The sequence below is a fragment of the Scyliorhinus canicula genome, chromosome 17 (genome assembly GCF_902713615.1).
Source record: "Scyliorhinus canicula chromosome 17, sScyCan1.1, whole genome shotgun sequence".
Lineage (NCBI taxonomy): Eukaryota > Metazoa > Chordata > Chondrichthyes > Carcharhiniformes > Scyliorhinidae > Scyliorhinus > Scyliorhinus canicula.
The window spans coordinates 129,226,029-129,247,034 of NC_052162.1; the positions used below are offsets into that span (position 1 = coordinate 129,226,029).

At 51.9% G+C, this 21,006-nt stretch overlaps 1 protein-coding gene across 1 annotated transcript in view; it reads right to left on the reverse strand.

Annotated features, from left to right (window-relative positions):
• LOC119951623 (adenylate cyclase type 2-like) overlaps positions 1-12,513 on the reverse strand; it is a 113,195-nt gene extending 100,682 nt beyond the window's left edge. Inside the window, exon 1 of the mRNA XM_038774804.1 lies at positions 12,137-12,513. The gene's annotated coding sequence lies outside the window, so the exon portion shown is untranslated. The remainder of the gene's footprint in view (positions 1-12,136) is intronic.
• Between the last annotated feature and the right edge of the window lie 8,493 nt (positions 12,514-21,006).

A 21,006-nucleotide genomic window follows, 5' to 3' on the forward strand; every position in this document is an offset into this window, starting at 1 on the left:
TGCCGAGGCGCAGAGAAATGGACGGATCGTGCAGAGACCTCCTTGATCAAAGAGATTATCAATCAAGAAGGAGTTTCTGCTGGAGGAAGAAGAATGAAAAAAAAAGGACTATATTATTACACCTGTTTGCGTGTGTGTTTTTTTGAAAACAATAAAGTATATTTATTTCTTAAAGGATGGTGAAAGGGGGAAAAATGAAACCACCTTGAAGTTGATGGTTTGGGTTTTTTTCTTAGGAGGGAGGTGTCATGCGAGAGTACCTTTAAGAAATGGGTGTTTCAGAAAAGTACCTTTAAGAAATGGGTGTTTATCAGTGATGTCAGAGTGTGGGTGGAGCTGGCCTGTCTGTCAGCTTTTTACTTTTGTTTTAGGCTCTTTGCTGCGGGGTGGGTTTTAGTATTGTTTTCAGTGTTGGAGCTGAAGCCAGACAAAGCAGGTGTACTGTTGATCTCTCTGCCATGAAAAGACTATCTCTTGATCATTTGGTGAATTCAGAATTATAAATGTTTTCAGTAGTGAATGTAAATCTGATGTGCTTCTGTTAAAAGGTGTTGCTTCTGTCTTCTGGATTTTGTTTGGGAAGTAATTAAGGATTACTTAGTGTTGTATTCTTTGGGGGTTGCATTTGAATTAATAGAACATAGGACATACAGTGCAGAAGGAGGCCATTCAGCCCATCGAGGCTGCATTGGCCCACTTAAGACCCTCACTTCCAGCCTATCCCCACAACCCAATAACCCCTCCTAACCTTTTTGGGTCACTAAGGACTATTTAGCATGGCCATCCACCAAACCTGCACGTCTTTGGACTGTGGGAGGAAACCAGAGCACCCGGAGGAAACCCACGCAGACACGGGAAGAACGTGCAGACTCCGCACAGACAGTGACCCAGCGGGGAATCGAACCTGGAACCCAGGCGCTGTGAAGCCACAGTGCTATCCACTTGTGGTACCGTGCTGCCCAAATTAATGGTTGTTAAGATGTTGACTGTATGTTTTAAAGAGGTTAACGTGAGTTCATAGAACATTGTTTTGCTTTAAAAAATACTTTTCCATTTCGGCTGTACCACACCTGCAGAGTGGGCCATGTGTTCCCCATACCACAATCTAATAAATGTTGTGGGTCAGGTGAACTCCATGATACACTTTAGGGTTCCCTTAACCCTGGCCAATAACACTACATATAAACCACCCGAACTCCACGATTAGATTCCAGTCTGTAACTCACTCCCGGGGATCTGTTATTCTATATATAAACCACCCACACCCCTCGATTAGATTCCAGTCTGTAACTCACTCCCGGGTATCTGTTATTCTATATATAAACCACCCAAACCCCTCGATTAGATTCCAGTCTGTAACTCACTCCCGGGTGTCTGTTATTCTATATATAAACCACCCGAACCCCTCGATTAGATTCCAGTCTGTAACTCGCTCCCGGGTATCTGTTATTCTATATGTAAACGACCCAAACCCCTCGATTAGATTCCAGTCTGTAACTCACTCCCGGGTATCTGTTATTCTATATATAAACCACCCAAACCCCTCGATTAGATTCCAGTCTGTAACTCACTCCCGGTTATCTGTAATTCTATATATAAACCACCCACACCCCTCGATTAGATTCCAGTCTGTAACTCACTCCCGGGTATCTGTTATTCGAATATATAAACCACCCGAACCCCTCGATTAGATTCCAGTCTGTAACTCAGTCCCGGGTATCTGTAATTCTATATCTAAACCACCCTAAACCCCTCGATTAGATTCCAGTCTGTAACTCACTCCCGGGTATCTGTTATTCTATATATAAACCACCCAAACCCCTCGATTCGATTCCAGTCTGTAACTCACTCCCGGGTATCTGTAATTCTATATATAAACCACCCAAACCCCTCGATTAGATTCCAGTCTGTAACTCACTCCCGGGTATCTGTTATTCTATATATAAACCCCCCAAACCTCTCGATTAGATTCCAGTCTGTAACTCGCTCCCGGGTATCTGTTATTCTATATATAAACCACCCAAACCCCTCGATTAGATTCCAGTCTGTAACTCACTCCCGGATATCTGTTATTCTATATATAAACCACCCAAACCCCTCGATTAGATTCCAGTCTGTAACTCACTCCCGGGTATCTGTTATTCTATATATAAACCACCCCAAACCCCTCGATTAGATTCCAGTCTGTAACTCACTCCCGGGTATCTGTTATTCTATATATAAACCACCCAAACCCCTCGATTAGATTCCAGTCTGTAACTCACTCCCGGGTATCTGTTATAAACCACCCCAACCCCTCGATTAGATTCCAGTCTGTAACTCACTCCCGGGTATCTGTTATTCTATATATAAACAACCCAAACCCCTCGATTAGATTCCAGTCTGTAACTCACTCTCGGGTATCTGTTATTCTATATATAAACCACCCGAACCCCTCGATTAGATTCCAGTCTGTAACTCACTCCCGGGTATCTGTTATTCTATATATAAACCACCCAAACCCCTCGATTAGATTCCAGTCTGTCACTCACTCCCGGTATCTGTTATTCTATATATAAACCACCCAAACCCCTCGATTAGATTTCAGTCTGTCACTCACTCCCGGGTATCTGTTATTCTATATATAAACCACCCGAACCCCTCGATTAGATTCCAGTCTGTAACTCACTCCCGGGTATCTGTAATTCTATGTATAAGCCACCCGCACTGTTCAATTAGCTTCCTGTTTCTCCACTAACTTTCACCCGACCTGCTGCAACACTTCCCTCCACCCCCCACCCCCAGCCCCCATTCCTCGCCCCCCCAAGTCTGTAGGGGTTGGGCTTCGCGTCGGTGTCAACGTATCCGTGTTCGACCCAGTCTCCCGGAGTGCGAAAGGACAGCGCCTGAACCCTGACCCCACTGTAACCCCCCCCCACCAAGGGCAGTTGATTTTGTCTCGTTGAGTGGCTTGTTCCCTGACCATTGGCCTCTGACTTTCCTCACATTGATTGCTCGGCAAGTTGTAATGATCTGTCCTCAGGATCTGTTCCCTCCTGCCCACCCCCCACTCCCGACCCCCGACCGCCCCAATCCTCTCTCCCCTCCGTGAGAGTAATAAGTTGCTCGGAGCAGACGAGACTGAGTAAGCACAGAGCACGCCGCCTAGCCCTGAGGGATTATTGGGGAGGATGAGGGTGTGGGCAGTAAGGCAATAAAACATGCAGATGATGACGGGCCTGATCCCAAAGAGGAAGCGCCCCACCCAGCTGCATATCTGTTAAAGTGGCAGGGTATCCTTGCACACTCACGGCCGACTGCTGTGCGGGATTCCCAGTGTCGTGAGAAAGCGAGGCTCACAGGGAATAGAAATGGCCAAGAGGAATCGCACCACATGACAGAGGGAAAGACAAACAGAGAGAGGGAGAGACAGAGAGCGGTTCAAAGAGAAAGAGCGAGGCAGGGAGAGAATCAGAGATAGAGACAGAGGGAGAGAGAGAGAGAGAGAGAGAGATAGACAGAGAGGGAGAAAGATAGGCTGAGAAAGAGAGATAGATGGGTGCCGTCAGTCGGAGAGAGAGGGACAGCGGCAGACAGAAAGAGAGAGGCTGGGAGAGAGACAGGAGGGAGACAGAGAGAGAAAGAGAGAGAGAGAGAGTGGGAAATAGATAGAGAGACATAGAGAGAGTGAGGTGGACGCAGAGAGAGATGGGTGGACAGACAGAGAGATAGAGAGAGAGCGACGTACACAGAGAGCGAGACAAACAGAGACAGATGGAAAGAGACAGTGAGAGAGAGAGAGGGAGAGACAGAGAGAGACTCAAAGAGAAAGAGAGAGGCAGGGAGAGAGAGTGAGAGGGAGTCAGAGGGAGACAGAGAGAGACTGAGAGAAAGAGAGTGAGAGAGAGAGAGAGATGAATGGACAGATGGAGAGAAAGAGACAGACAGAGATTGAGAGCAAGTGAGACAGAGAGAAATAGAGAGATACATAGATACACAGAAGATAGGAGCAGGAGGAGGCCTTTTGGCCCTTCGAGCCTGCTCCGCCATTCATCACGATCATGGCTGATCATCCAACTCAATCTCCTAATCCTGCTTTCTCCCCATAACCTTTGATCCCATTCTCCCCGCTATATCCAGCCGCCTCTTGAATATATTCAATGTTTTAGCATCAACTACTTCCTGTAGTAATTAATTCCACAGGCTCACCACTCCGTGTGAAGAAATGTCTCCTTATCTCTGTCCGAAATGGTTCACCCTGAATCCTCAGGCTGTGACCTTGGGCCGGGATTCTCCCCTCCCCGTCGGGGTGGGGGGGGGGGTCCCGGCGTACCGGAGTGGCGAGAACCACTCCGGCGTCGGGCCTCCCCAAAGGTGCGTAATTCTCCGCACCTTATGGGGCTAGGCCCGCGCCGGAGCAGTTGGCGCCCCGAAAGGCCTTCGCCGGCCGACGTGGGTCCGCGCATGCGCCGGAGCATCAGCAGCCGCTGATGTCACCCCGGTGCATGCGCAGTGGAGGGCGTCTCTTCCGCCTCCGCCATGGTGGAGGCCGTGGCGGTGGCGGAAGAAAAAGAGTGCCCCCGATCGCGGGCCAGGCCACCATGGGGGCACCCCCCCCCCGGGTTCAGATCGCCCCGCGCCCCCCCACCCCAGGACCCCGGTTCCGCTCGCGCCGCCTGCTCCCGCCGCCACCAGAGGTGGTTTAAACCACGTCGGCGGGAGAGGCCTGTCAGCGGCGGGACTTCGGCCCATCCCGGGCCGGAGAATCACCGTGGGGGGCCCCACCGACCGGCGCGGCGTGATTCCCGCCCCCGCCGATTCCCGGGTGGCAAAGAATTCCGGCCACGGCGGGGGGCGGGTTTACGCCGGCCCCGGGCGATTCTCCAACCTTGCGGGGGGGGGTCGGAGAATACCGACCCTGGTTCTGGACACGCCCACCATCGGGAACATCCTCCCTGCATCTACCCTGTCTCGTCCCGTTAGAATTTTATAGGTTTCTATGAGATCCCCCCTCATTCTTCTAAACTCCAGCGAGAACAATCCTAACGTAGTCAATCTCTCCTCCGTGGACAGCATGGTAGCATTGTGGATAGCACAATCGCTTCACAGCTCCAGGGTCCCAGGTTCGATTCCGGCTTGGGTCACTGTGCGGAGTCTGCACATCCTCCCCGTGTGTGCGTGGGTTTCCTCCGGGTGCTCCGGTTTCCTCCCACAGTCCAAAGATGTGCAGGTTAGGTGGATTGGCCATGATAAATTGCCCTTAGTGTCCAAATTAATCCTTAGTGTTGGGTGGGGTTACTGGGTTATGGGGGTAGGGTGGAGGTGTTGACCTTGGGTAGGGTGCTCTTTCCAAGAGCCGGTGCAGACTCGATGGGCCGACTGGCCTCCTTCTGCACTGTAAATTCTATGATTATATGACAGTCCCGCCATCCCAGGAATCAGTCTGGTAAACCTTCGCTGTGCTCCCTCGAGAGCAAGAACATCCTTCCTCAGAGAAGGAGACCCAAACTGCGCACAATATTCTAGGTGTGGCCTCACCAAGGCCCTGGATAATTGCAGCAACACATCCCTGCTTCTGTACTCGAAACCTCTCAATGAAGCCAACATACCATTAGCCTTCTTTACCGCCTGCTGCACCTACATGCTTACCTTCAGCGACTGGTGCACAAGGACACCCAGGTCCCGCTGCACACTCCCCTCTCCCAATTTACAGCCACTCAGGTAGTAATCTGCTTTCCTGTTTTTGCTTCCAAAGGGAATAACCTCACACTTATCCAAATTATACGGCATCTGCCTTTGGTTTGCCCATTCGCCCAACCTGTCCAGATCATGCTGTAGGATCCCTGCATCCTCGTCACAATTCACCCTCCCAACCAACTTGGTATCATCTGCAAACTTTGAGATGTTACATTTTATTCCCTCATCCAAATCATTAAGATATGTTGTGAATAGCTGGGGTCCCAGCACTGGGGCGGGATTCTCCAACCCTCCCGCCGGGTGGGAGAATCGCCGGGGGGGTCGGCGTGAATCCCGCCCCCGCCGTCCTCCCAATTCTCCCGCCCCCCCCAAAGACTGGCCCGGCGTGAGTCGCGCCGCCCGCCTCAGAGAATGGCGGGGTCCGGCACCACTCAATGGGCCCCCGGGGCCGCCCGAATTCTCTGGCCCGCGATGGGCCAAAGTCCCGCCCGTCTGTAGCCGGACCCGCCGGCTTAAATCAGAGTAGGTCCCTTACCGGCGGGACCTGGCGGCGCGGGCGGGCTCCGGGGTTCTCGGGGAGGCCACCTGGCCCCCGCGAGGTGCCGCCACGGTGGCCTGGCCCGCGTTTGGGGCCCACGGATCCGCGGGCGGGCCTGTGCCGTGTGGGCACTCTGTTTCTCCGCATCGGCTGCTGTGGTCCTCCGCGATGGCCGATGCGGAGACGAAACCTCCCGTGCGTGCGCGGGGATGACCCCGAGCACGCGCTGGCTTTCCCGCGCCATGGGCCGACTCGCGCTGGCCGGCGGAGGCCCTTCGCCGCCGGTTGGCGTGGCGCCAAGCCCCTATCCCGCCGGCCAGTGGGGTGCAAAGCACTCCATGGTGGGCCTAGCCGCTGATGGCGCAAAGGATTCCGCACCTTTGGGGCGGCCCGTGCCGGAGTGTTTCACATCACTCCATCCCGCCTGTACCCCCCGCCCCGCTGGGTACGGGGGAATCCCGCCCCTTATCCCTGTGGTACCCCACTAGTTACTGCCTGCCAATTTGAAAAGGACCCATTAATTCCTACTCTTTGTTTCCTCTCTGCCAACCAGTTTTCTATCCACCTCAATACGCTTCCCCCAATCCCATGCACTTTAATTTCCCACAATAATCTCGAGCCGGACTTTGCCAAACGGCAAACGAAAGTCGACTGGCTCCTCCTTGTCAACTGCTACTGGTTACATCTTCAAAGAATTCCAACAGATTTGTCAAGCATGATTCCCCCTTCATAAATCCATGCTGACTCTGACTGATCCTGCCACTGCTTTCTAAATGTTCCGCTATAAAGTCCTTGATAATGGATTCAAGGATTTTACCCCACTACCGATGTTAGGCTTACTGGTCTATAATTCCCTGCTTTCTCTCTACCTCCCTTTTTGAATATTGGAGTGACATGAGCTACCCTCCAATCTGCAGGGATAGTTCCAGAGTCTATAGGAATCCCAGAAGATGACCACCAATGCATCCACTATTTCCAGAGATACCTCCTTAAGCACTCTGGGATGTAGATTATCAGGCTCTGGGGATTTATCCTCCTTCAATCCCACCAATTTTCCCAGCAACATTTCTCTGCTAATGTTGATCTCCCTCAGTTCTTCCCTCTCACTAAACCTTTCATTCTCCAACACTTCTGCTATCTGATTTGTGTCCTCTTTTGTGAAGACAGAGCCAAAGTATGCATTCAATTGCTCAGCCATTTCTTTGTCCCTAATTCTACATTCCCGTTTCTCTTTGAAGGGGGATAAATTTGTCTTCACCAATCTCTTTCTCTTCACATATCTATAGAAACTCTTCGTGTCAGTCTTTATGTTCCCTGGCAAGCTTACTTTCGTACTGTACTTTCCCCTTCCTAATCAATCCCTTTGTCCTTTGCTGAATTCTAAACTGCTCCCAATCCTCAGACCTATTATTTTTCTTGGCCAATCTGTATGCGTCTTCCTGGGATCGGATACTATGTCTAATTTCCTTTGTATGCCATGGATTGGCCCTCTTACCCATTTTGATTTTGTGCCAGACAGGAATGAACAGTTGCTGTAGTTCCTCCATGCGTTCCTTCAATGTTTGACATTGCCTATCCACTGTCATCCCTTTAAGTAACTCTCCCCAATCAATCTAGGCCAACTTACGCCTCATATCTTCAGAGTTCCCTTTGTTAAGATTCAGCACCCAAGTCTCCGAATCAACTACTTGACTCTCCATCTTGATAAAAAATCCTCTCATGTTATGGTCACTCATCCCCAAGGGGTCTTGTAAATCCAGATTGGCAACAATTCCCTTCTCATTACACAGTACCCTATCTAAGATGGCCTGCTCTCTGGTTGGTTCATCCACATATTGGTCAAGAAAACCATCCCGTATACACTCCAGGAACTCCTCCTCTACGGCATTGTGGCTAATTTCTCAACTCTACCCATACAGACTCCATATTGTCAGATCTAATATACTTTCTCACTATTGTGTCAATTTCTTCTTTAACCATCAGTGCCACACCACCACCTTTACTTTTATGCCTGTCCTTCCTAAATACTGAGAACCCTGGGACATTCAGTCCTCCATCCCTGGTCACCCTGCAGCCATGTCTCCGTAATCCCAATGATATCAAACCCATTTCTATCTATCTGCGCGATTAGTTCATCCATTTTATTGCAAATGCTCCGTGCATCAATGCACAGAGCCTTTAAGTTTGTCTTTTTAACAATGCTTGTCTTGCTCCCAATATTTTTCTCTTTTCCATTGTTTGAACTTTGCCCTTGGTTTCTCCACCTATCACTTTTCTCATTCCCTTTTCTACCTTTTGTTTTTGTCCTTGCTCCCTCTTTCTCTGACTCCTTGCATAGGTTCCCCTCCCCCTGGCATATTAGTTTAAAACCTCCCCAACCGCTCCACCGAAGAGCCCGCTGAGGACATCAGTTCCAGTCCTGCCCAGGTGTAACCCATCCACCTCCCCCAGAACCGGTTCCAATGCCCCAGGAATCTGAAACCCTCCCCCTGACACCATCTCTTCAGCCACGTATTCATCCTATATATCCTGTCATTCATCCTATATATCCTGTCATTTCTACTCTGACTAGTATGAGGGGGCTAGTTTAGCACAGGGCTAAATCACTGGCTTTGAAAGCAGACCAAGGCAGGCCAGCAGCACGGTTCAATTCCCGTACCAGCCTCCCCGAACAGGTGCTGGAATGTGGCGACTAGGGGCTTTTCACAGTAACTTCATTTGAAGCCTACCCGTGACAATAAGCGATTTTCATTCCATTTCATGAGAGATGGATGGGCAGGGAGAGAGCAATGGACGGACAGATGGGGAGATAAAGACAATTATAGAGGGAGACAGAGAGAGAGAGCGAGGAGGAGGGGGGGGACAGGACAGAAAGGTTTCAGCAAGGGAATTCCTGTGCTCGAGTGAGGGGAGACACAGGGTAGCTAAAAGGCATGGCCGATAATGGCGGCGTGATTACAATGGTCAATGGGGATGGGGGGGAGGTGGGGAGCTGGATACGCGTGATGCCAGATTTGGAGAAAGCACGCCGATCGCGAAGGAGTTGGTGGAGATTCCAGAGATAAAGAAGTCTTTGTGTGAGGTGAGCAGAGGGGATTGGGGAGGGGGACTGGGAAGCTGGTGAGGGTGGGGGGATAAGGCCGGAGAGGATTGATGAAGCCCTGAAGGGATTTGAGAACAATGATGAGGATTGGCCACAGCGGATTCAGTTGACTGGGCCCGCCGAGCACTGACATTCCTCCCTTCCCCATCTCGGTCGCTTCCTCACCTCATAGAATCGTAGATTTTACAGTGCAGAAAGAGGCCATTCGGCCCATCGAATCTGCAACCCCCCCACCACCCCTGGAAAGACTACCCGCCCAAGCCCACACATCCACTCAATGCCCCGTTGGACACTGAGGGGAAATTTATCCTGGCCAATCCACATAACCTGCACGTCCTTTGGGAGGAAACCGGAGCAGCCGGAGGAAACCCACGCAGACACGGGGAGGACGTGCAGACTCCGCACAGACAGTGACCCAGCGGGGACTCGAACCTGGGACCCTGGAGCAATGAAGCAACTGTGATAACCGCTCTGCAATCGTGCCTCCTCTCCTTTGAGAAGATCCAGACAAGGCAAAAGTTTGACTGAGTTTCCGATTACCTGTCCCAGACCTGCTTATGTGGCATGACATTACAATTTTGTTTCTCAATGGGCATGTGAGAAAACTTAGGAAAGTTTGTTACTTAAGACAATGGTTGTAGCTGGACATTAGTTATTCTATATATAAACCACCCAAACCCCTCGATTAGATTCCAGTCTGTAACTCAGTCCCGGGTATCTGTTATTCTATATATAAACCACCCAAACCCCTCGATTAGATTCCAGTCTGTAACTCAGTCCCGGGTATCTGTTATTCTATATATAAACCACCCAAACCCCTCGATTAGATTCCAGTCTGTAACTCACTCCCGGGTATCTGTTATTCTATATATAAACCACCCAAACCCCTCAATTAGATTCCAGTCGGTAACTCACTCCCGGGTATCTGTTATTTATATAAACCACCCAAACCCCTCGATTAGATTCCAATCTGTAACTCACTACCGGGTATCTGTTATTCTATACATAAACCACCCAAACCCCTCCATTAGATTCCAGTCTGTACCTCACTCCCGGGTATCTGTTATTCTATATATAAACCACCCTAACCCCTCGATTAGATTCCAGTCTGTAACTCCCTCCCAGGTATCTGTTATTCTATATATAAACCACCCAGACCCCTCAATTAGATTCCAGTCTGTAACTCACTGCCGGGTTTTTGTTATTCTATATATAAACCACCCGAACTCTTCGATTAGATTCCAGTCTGTAACTCACTCCCGGGTATCTGTTATTCTATATATAAACCACCCAAACCCCTCGATTACATTCCAGACTGTAACTCACTCCCGGGTATCTGTTATTCTATATATAAACCACCAAAACCCCTCGATTAGATTCCAGTCTGTAACTCACTCCCGGGTATCAGTTATTCTATATATAAACCACCCAAACCCCTCGATTAGATTCCAGTCTGTAACTCACTCCTGGGTATCTGTTATTCTATATATAAACCACCCAAACCCCCCGATTAGATTCCAGTCTGTAACTCGCTCCCGGGTATCTGTTATTCTATATATAAACCACCCGAACCCCTCGATTAGATTCCAGTCTGTAACTCACTCCCGGGTATATGTTATTCTATATATAAACCACCCAAACCCCTCGATTAGATTCCTGTCTGTAACTCACTCCCAGGTATCTGTTATTCTATATATAAACCACCCAAACCCCTGGATTAGATTCCAGTCTGTAACTCACTCCCAGTTATCTGTTATTCTATATATAAACCACCCGAACCCCTCGATTAGATTCCAGTCCGTAACTCGCTCCCGGGTGTCTGTTATTCTATATGTAAACCACCCAAACCCCTCGATTAGATTCCAGTCTATAACTCACTCCCGGGTATCTGTTTTTCTATATATAAACTGCCCAAACCCCTCGATTAGATTCCAGTCTGTAACTCACTCCCGGGTATCTGTTATTCTATATATAAACCACCCAAACCCCTCGATTAGATTCCAGTCTATAACTCACTCCCGGGTATCTGTTATTCTATATATAAACTACCCAAACTCCTCGATTAGATTCCAGTCTGTAACACACTCCCGGGTATCTGTTCAATATATAAACCATCTGAATCCCTCGATTAGATTCCAGTCTGTAACTCACTCCCGGGTATCTGTTATTCTATATATAAACCACCCAAACCCCTCGATTAGATTCCAGTCTGTAACTCACTCCCGGGTATCTGTTATTCTATATATAAACCACCTAAACCCCTCGATTAGATTCCAGCCTATAACTCACTCCCGGGTATCTGTTATTCTATATATAACCACCCAAACCCCTCGATTAGATTCCAGTCTGTAACTCACTCCCGGGTATCTGTTATTCTATATATAAACCACCCTAACCCCTCGATTAGATTCCAGTCTGTAACTCACTCCCGGGTATCTGTTATTCTATATATAAACCACCCAAACCTCTCGATTAGATTCCAGTCTGTAACTCACTCCCGGGTATCTGTTATTCTGTATATAAACCACCCAAACCCCTCGATTAGATTCCAGTCTGTAACACACTCCCGGGTATCTGTTCTATAAATAAACCATCTGAATCCCTTGATTACACTCGAGTCTGTAACTTACTCCTATATTAAGAGCACTAACTCTCAGGCTCTCTCTGTCTCCAGCTCTCCCTCTCTCGGGCTTCCTCTGCCCATCTATCCCTAACCTGGTGCTGACTGCAGACATGCTGGCTGTTTCTTGCTCTCATTTACCGTCACTCCTTCGCCCACAACCCCACTCAGGGAAAGAGCAGAACAATTAGGTACATACCAGTGATCTCAGGTTGGGCTGGCGGAGTTGTCAGGATCGGCGTGGGCTGCGGGGAGGGTAGGGTAGAAGGAGTGGGATGAGGGGGGTTTCCAGAGGCTAGATGGGGGTCAGGTGGGTGGGGGGGGTACAGGGAAAGGGGGGTGTCCCGGTTCCTTTGGAGGATGCCCGACCTGAACGATGCCCAACACAGGGGATTTGCTCCCTGGTCTTCCCACGGACGTGCGATGTATCGTCGGGGGGGAGATAAATCTCTGAGTCTTCCAGCTTTTGTGCGATGCTGAGATCTCTCTCTCTCTCTCTCTTTCTCTCTGTCTCGCTCGCCCGCACTGATTGAAAACTCCCCGCGGAAGGAGGAAAGTTGCCGAGCTGGTTCCACAGGCTGGGCGAGTGTGTTATTAAGGAAGTGCGCTCAAAATAACAAGTTGGGCTAATCAAAGAGAGAGCGGAAATGTCAGCTGAATGTAATAGGTGAGCCCCCGCGAGGAAACGATAAGGACATCCCTCGGTGCGCTGCGGCGACGCCAAGGGTGCGCACAGCATGATCCCATTGTCAGCTGCTCTATGCCGGACCAGAAGCAAGGGATTTTTTTTCCAGTTTGTTGTCGGAGGCAGGAATAATCCCCCCCTCCCCCCTCCTCCGACCCATACCAAATCTCCCCCTCTCCGATTCTACAGGTGCGCGCTACGAGAGATCATGTGGGTCCACCCGTGGGAGATACTGACACCCCCGGCTTTAAACTTTGTCCGAATGAAGTACAGGACTCCCTCAGTACTGACCCTCTGACAGTACAGCACTCCCTCAGTACTGACCCTCTGACAGTACAGCACTCTCTCAGTACTGACCCTCTGACAGTGCAGCGCTCCCTCAGTACTGACCCTCTGACAGTGCGGCACTCCCTCAGCACTGACCCTCTGACAGTGCGGCACTCCCTCAGTACTGACCCTCTGACAGTGCAGCACTCCCTCAGTACTGACCCTCTGACAGTGCGGCACTCCCTCAGTACTGACCCTCTGACAGTGCAGCACTCCCTCAGTACTGACCCTCTGACAGTGCGGCTCTCCCTCAGTACTGACCCTCTGACAGTGCGGCACTCCCTCAGTACTGACCCTCTGACAGTGCGGCTCTCCCTCAGTACTGACTCTCTGACAGTGCAGCACTCCCTCAGTACTGACCCTCTGACAGTGCAGCACTCCCTCAGTACTGACCCTCTGACAGTGCAGCACCCTCGGTACTGACCCTCTGACAGTGCGGCACTCCCTCAGTACTGACCCTCTGACAGTGCGGCGCTCCCTCAGTACTGACCCTCTGACAGTGCAGCACTCTCTCAGTACTGACACTCTGACAGTGCAGCACTCCGTCAGTACTGACTGACAGTGCGGCACTCCCTCAGTACTGACCTTCTGACAGTGCAGCACTCCCTCAGTACTGACCCTCTGACAGTGCAGCACTCCCTCAGTCCTGACCCTCTGACAGTGCAGGGCTCCCTCAGTACTGACCGTCTAACTGTGCAGCACTCCCTCAGTACTGACCCTCTGACAGTGCGGCACTCCCTCAGTACTGACCCTCTGACAGTGCGGCACTCCCTCAGTACTGACCCTCTGACAGTGCGGCACTCCCTCAGTACTGACCCTCTGACAGTGCAGCACTCCCTCAGTACTGACCCTCTGACAGTGCAGCACTCCCTCAGTACTGACCCTCTGGCAGTAAGCGCTCCCTCAGTACTGACCCTCTGACAGTACAGCACTCCCTCAGTACTGACCCTCTGACAGTGCGGCACTCCCTCAGTACTGACCCTCTGACAGAGCAGTACTCCCTCAGTACTGACCCTCTGACAGGAAGCGCTCCCTCAGTACTGACCCTCTGACAGTACAGCACTCCCTCAGTACTGACCCTCTGACAGTGCGGCACTCCCTCAGTACTGACCCTCCGACAGTGCGGCGTTCCCTCAGTACTGACCCTCTGACAGTGCGGCACTCCCTCAGTACTGACCCTCTGACAGTGCAGCACTCCCTCTGTACTGACCCTCTGACAGTGCGGCACTCCCTCAGTACTGACCCTCTGACAGTGCGGCACTCCCTCAGTACTGACCCTCTGACAGTGCGGCACTCCCTCAGGACTGATCCTCTGACAGTGCAGCACTCCCTCAGTACTGACCCTCTGACAGTGCAGCACTCCCTCAGTACTGACCCTCTGACAGTGCGACACTCCCTCAGTACTGACCCTCTGACAATGCAGCGCTCCCTCAGTACTGACCCTCTGAGAGTGCGGCACTCCCTCAGCACTGACCCTCTGACAGTGCAGTACTCCTTCAGTACTGATCCTCTGACAGTGCAGTACTCCTTCAGTACTGATCCTCTGACAGTGCGGCACTCCCTCAGTACTGACGCTCTGACAGTGCAGCACTCCCTCAGCACTGACCCTCCGACAGTGCGGCACTCCCTCAGTACTGACCCTCTGACAGTGCAGCACTCCCTCAGTACTGACCCTCTGACAGTGCGGCACCCTCAGTACTGACCCTCTGACAGTGCAGCACTCCCTCAGTACTGACCCTCTGACAGTGCAGCACTCCCTCAGTTCTGACCCTCTGACAGTGCAGCACTCCCTCAGTACTGACCCTCTGATAGTGCAGCACTCCCTCAGTACTGACCCTCTGACAGTGCAGCACTCCCTCAGTACTGACCCTCTGACAGTGCGGCTCCCTCAGCACTGACCCTCTGACAGTGCAGCACTCCCTCAGTACTGACCCTCTGACAGAGCAGTACTCCCTCAGTACTGACCCTCTGACAGTGCAGCACTCCCTCAGTACTGACCCTCTGACAGAGCAGTACTCCCTCAGTACTGACCCTCTGACAGTGCAGCACTCCCTCAGTACTGACCCTCTGACAGTGCAGCGCTCCCTCAGTACTGACCCTCTAACAGTGAGGCGCTCCCTCAGTACTGTCCCTCTGACAGTGCAGCACTCCCTCAGTACTGACCCTCTAACAGTGAGGCGCTCCCTCAGTACTGACCCTCTGACAGAGCAGCACTCCCTCAGTACTGACCCTCTGACAGTGCGGCACTCCCTCAGTACTGACCCTCTGACAGTGCAGCACTCCCTCAGTACTGACCCTCTGACAGTGCAGAGCTCCTTCAGTACTGACCCTCTGACAGTGCAGCACTCCCTCAGTACTGACCCTCTGACAGTGCAGCGCTCCCTCAGTACTGACCCTCCGACAGTGCGGCGCTCTCTCAGTACTGACCCTCTAACAGTGCGGCGCTCCCTCAGTACTGACCCTCTGACAGTGCAGCGCTCCCTCAGTACGGACCCTCTGACAGTGCGGCACTCCCTCAGCACTGACCCTCTGACAGTGCGGCACTCCCTCAGTACTGACCCTCTGACAGTGCAGCACTCCCTCAGTACTGACCCTCTGACAGTGCAGTACTCCTTCAGTACTGATCCTCTGACAGTGCGGCACTCCCTCAGTACTGACGCTCTGACAGTGCAGCACTCCCTCAGCACTGACCCTCCGACAGTGCGGCACTCCCTCAGTACTGACCCTCTGACAGTGCAGCACTCCCTCAGTACTGACCCTCTGACAGTGCGGCACCCTCAGTACTGACCCTCTGACAGTGCAGCACTCCCTCAGTACTGACCCTCTGACAGTGCAGCACTCCCTCAGTACTGACCCTCTGACAGTGCAGCACTCCCTCAGTACTGACCCTCTGACAGTGCAGCGCTCCCTCAGTACTGACCCTCTAACAGTGCGGCGCTCCCTCAGTACTGACCCTCTGACAGTGAGGCACTCCCTCAGTACTGACCCTCTGACAGTGAGGCACTCCCTCAGTACTGACCCTCTGACAGTGCAGCACTCCCTCAGTACTGACCCTCTGACAGTGCGGCATTCCCTCAGTACTGACCCTCTGACAGTGCAGCACTCCCTCAGTACTGACCCTCTGACAGTGAGGCACTCCCTCAGTACTGACCCTCTGACAGTGCGGCACTCCATCAGTACTGACCCTCTGACAGTGCAGCACTCCCTCAGTACTGACCCTCTGACAGTGCGGCACTCCCTCAGTACTGACCCTCTGACAGTGCAGCACTCCCTCAGTACTGACCCTCTGACAGTGAGGCACTCCCTCAGTACTGACCCTCTGACAGTGCAGCACTCCCTCAGTACTGACCCTCTGACAGTGCAGCACTCCCTCAGTACTGACCCTCTGACAGTGCAGCACTCCCTCAGTACTGACCCTCTGACAGTGCAGCACTCCCTCAGTTCTGCTTTTGCCACAGGAGTTTCAGCCCTGGTCTGTTCGGTTTTCTTGGGATGGGCTGATCTCACACCCACGGCATTCGTTGGACTAAGTTCGGAGTCTGGAAGAGGGGCGATGGTAAAGCACTGGGGGAGGAGAGACCCTCGGCCTGACCTCTGACCGGGCGGGCCCTCTCAGGCGGGGATGTGCGCAGGCCAGAACAAAATCCCAGGATTTGTTCCCAATGTGGCGGCCATGTTTCCTCCCTCCCCATCCCTCTTGGTGATCGCACCCCCCCACCCCCCTCTCCCAACTCCCATCCCAAGCTTTCCCGCTTCTTTGAACACTGGCATCACTTGCGTGTACAGTGCTGACCCGGCATTGCCGCCCGGTCCATTAGTAGACATTTCAGGATGTTTTAGTGATGCTGCTCTGTCTCCACGCCAACCACCCCCCTACTGCTAATGGATCTCTTGGCTAATGAGACCACTTCCGTATCGATCATCTCTCGGAGCGGAGCATGTGGTGGGGGTTTCTGGGCAAAGGCCTATCGATTACTGCTGGAGTGTCAGTGATGTAAAGAGGAGCTGATCTCCACATTGTCTTGCTGTGCCCCCTTCCCTCTGCCTCTCTGACATTGTGTCTCTCTCTCTGTCCCTCACTCTCAATCCCACACTCTCACCCTCTCTCTCTCTCTGACATTGTGTCTCTCTCTCTGTCCCTCACTCTCAATCCCACACTCTCTCCCCCCCTCTCTCTCTGACATTGTGTCTCTCTCTGTCCCCCACTCTCAATCCCACACTCTCTCCCTCCCTCTCTCTCTGACATTGTGTCTCTCTGTCCCTCAGTCTCAATCCCACACTCTCTCCCTCCCTCTCTCTCTGACATTGTGTCTCTCTCTGTCCCTCACTCTCAATCCCACACTCTCTCCCTCCCTCTCTCTCTGACAGTGTGTGTCTCTCTCTGTCCCTCACTCTCAATCCCACACTCTCTCCCTCTCTCTCTCTCTGACATTGTGTCTCTCTCTCTGTCCCTCACTCTCAATCCCACACTCTCTCCCTCACTCTCTCTCTGACATTGTGTGTCTCTCTCTGTACCTCACTCTCAATCCCACACTCTCTCCCTCTCTCTCTCTCTGACAGTGAGTGTGACTCTCTGTCCCTCACTCTCAATCCCACCCTCTCTCCCTCTCTCTCTCTCTGACATTGTGTATCTCTCTGTCCCTCACTCTCAATCCCACACTCTCTCCCTCTCTCTCTCTCTGACAGTGTCTCTCTCTGTTCCTCACTCTCAATCCCACACTCTCTCCCTCTCTCTCTCTCTGACAGTGTGTGTCTCTCTGTCCCTCACTCTCAATCCCACACTCGCTCCCTCTCTCTCTCTCTCTGACATTGTGTGTCTCTCTCTGTCCCTCACTCTCAATCCCACACTCTCTCCCTCTCTCTCTATCTGACATTGTGTCTCTCTCTGTCCCTCACTCTCAATCCCACACTCTCTCCCTCTCTCTCTCTCTGACAGTGTGTCTCTCTGTCCCTCACTCTCAATCCCACACTCTCTCCCTCTCTCTCTCTCTGACATTGTGTCTCTCTCTGTCCCTCACTCTCAATCCCACACTCTCTCCCTCCCCCTCTCTCTGACAGTGTGTCTCTCTCTGTCCCTCACTCTCAATCCCACACTCTCTCCCTCCCTCTCTCTCTGACATTGTGTCTCTCTCTGTCCCTCACTCTCAATCCCACACTCTCTCCCTCTCTCTCTCTCTGACAGTGTGTCTCTCTGTCCCTCACTCTCAATCCCACACTCTCTCCCTCTCTCTCTCTCTGACAGTGTGTGTCTCTCTGTCCCTCACTCTCAATCCCACACTCGCTCCCTATCTCTCTCTCTGACATTGTGTGTCTCTCTCTGTCCCTCACTCTCAATCCCACACTCTCTCCCTCTCTCTCTCTCTGACATTGTGTCTCTCTCTGTCCCTCACTCTCAATCCCACACTCTCTCCCTCTCTCTCTCTCTGACAGTGTGTCTCTCTGTCCCTCACTCTCAATCCCACACTCTCTCCCTCTCTCTCTCTGACATTGTGTTTCTCTCTGTCCCTCACTCTCAATCCCACACTCTCTCCCTCTCTCTCTCTCTCTGACATTGTGTCTCTCTCTGTCCCTCACTCTCAATCCCACACTCTCTCCCTCTCTCTCTCTCTCTGACAGTGTGTGTCTCTCTCTGTCCCTCACTCTCAATACCACACGCTCTCCCTCTCTCTCTCTGACATTGTGTCTCTCTGTCCCTCACTCTCAATCCCACACTCTCTCCCTCTCTCTCTCTCTGACATTGTGTCTCTCTCTCTGTCCCTCACTCTCAATCCCACACTCTCTCCCTCTCTCTCTCTCTGACATTGTGTGTCTCTCTCTGTTCCTCACTTTCAATCCCACACTCTCTTCCTCTCTCTCTCTCTGACATTGTGTCTCTCTCTGTCCCTCACTCTCAATCCCACACTCTCTCCCTCTCTCTCTCTCTGACAGTGTCTCTCTGTCCCTCACTCTCAATCCCACACTCGCTCCCTCCCTCTCTCTCTGACATTGTGTCTCTCTCTGTCCCTCACTCTCAATCCCACACTCTCTCCCTCTCTCTCTCTCTGACAGTGTGTCTCTCTGTCCCTCACTCTCAATCCCACACTCTCTCCCTCTCTCTCTCTCTGACAGTGTGTCTCTCTCTGTCCCTCACTCTCAATCCCACACTCTCTCCCTCTCTCTCTCTCTGACATTGTGTCTCTCTCTGTCCCTCACTCTCAATCCCACACTCTCTCCCTCTCTCTCTCTCTGACAGTGTGTGTCTCTCTCTGTCCCTCACTCTCAATACCACACGCTCTCCCTCTCTCTCTCTGACATTGTGTCTCTCTGTCCCTCACTCTCAATCCCACACTCTCTCCCTCCCTCTCTCTCTGACATTGTGTGTCTCTCTCTGTCCCTCACTCTCAATCCCACACTCTCTCCCTCTCTCTCTCTCTGACATTGTGTCTCTTTCTGTCCCTCACTCTCAATCCCACACTCTCTCCCTCTCTCTCTCTCTGACAGTGTGTCTCTCTGTTCCTCACTCTCAATCCCACACTCTCTCCCTCTCTCTCTCTCTGACAGTGTGTGTCTCTCTGTCCCTCACTCTCAATCCCACACTTGCTCCCTCTCTCTCTCTCTCTGACATTGTGTGTCTCTCTCTGTTCCTCACTCTCAATCCCACACTCTCTCCCTCTCTCTCTCTCTCTGACATTGTGTCTCTCTCTGTCCCTCACTCTCAATCCCACACTCTCTCCCTCTCTCTCTCTCTGTCAGTGTCTCTCTGTCCCTCACTCTCAATCCCACACTCTCTCCCTCTCTCTCTCTCTGACATTGTGTCTCTCTCTGTCCCTCACTCTCAATCCCACGCTCTCTCCCTCCCCCTCTCTCTGATAGTGTGTCTCTCTCTGTCCCTCACTCTCAATCCCACACTCTCTCCCTCTCTCTCTCTCTGACATTGTGTGTCTCTCTCTGTCCCTCACTCTCAATCCCACACTCTCTCCCTCCCTCTCTCTCTGACATTGTGTGTCTCTCTCTGTCCCTCACTCTCAATCCACACTCTCTCCCTCTCTCTCTCTCTGACATTGTGTCTCTTTCTGTCCCTCACTCTCAATCCCACACTCTCTCCCTCTCTCTCTCTCTGACAGTGTGTCTCTCTGTTCCTCACTCTCAATCCCACACTCTCTCCCTCTCTCTCTCTCTGACAGTGTGTGTCTCTCTGTCCCTCACTCTCAATCCCACACTTGCTCCCTCTCTCTCTCTCTCTGACATTGTGTGTCTCTCTCTGTTCCTCACTCTCAATCCCACACTCTCTCCCTCTCTCTCTCTCTGACATTGTGTCTCTCTCTGTCCCTCACTCTCAATCCCACACTCTCTCCCTCTCTCTCTCTCTGTCAGTGTCTCTCTGTCCCTCACTCTCAATCCCACACTCTCTCCCTCTCTCTCTCTCTGACATTGTGTCTCTCTCTGTCCCTCACTCTCAATCCCACGCTCTCTCCCTCCCCCTCTCTCTGATAGTGTGTCTCTCTCTGTCCCTCACTCTCAATCCCACCCTCTCTCCCTCTCTCTCTCTCTGACATTGTGTGTCTCTCTCTGTCCCTCACTCTCAATCCCACACTCTCTCCCTCTCTCTCTCTCTGACAGTGAGTGTGTCTCTCTGTCCCTCACTCTCAATCCCACCCTCTCTCCCTCTCTCTCTCTCTGACATTGTGTCTCTTTCTGTCCCTCACTCTCAATCCCACACTCTCTCCCTCTCTCTCTCTCTGACAGTGTGTCTCTCTGTTCCTCACTCTCAATCCCACACTCTCTCCCTCTCTCTCTCTCTGACAGTGTGTGTCTCTCTGTCCCTCACTCTCAATCCCCACACTTGCTCCCTCTCTCTCTCTCTCTGACATTGTGTGTCTCTCTCTGTTCCTCACTCTCAATCCCACACTCTCTCCCTCTCTCTCTCTCTGACATTGTGTCTCTCTCTGTCCCTCACTCTCAATCCCACACTCTCTCCCTCTCTCTCTCTCTGTCAGTGTCTCTCTGTCCCTCACTCTCAATCCCACACTCTCTCCCTCTCTCTCTCTCTGACATTGTGTCTCTCTCTGTCCCTCACT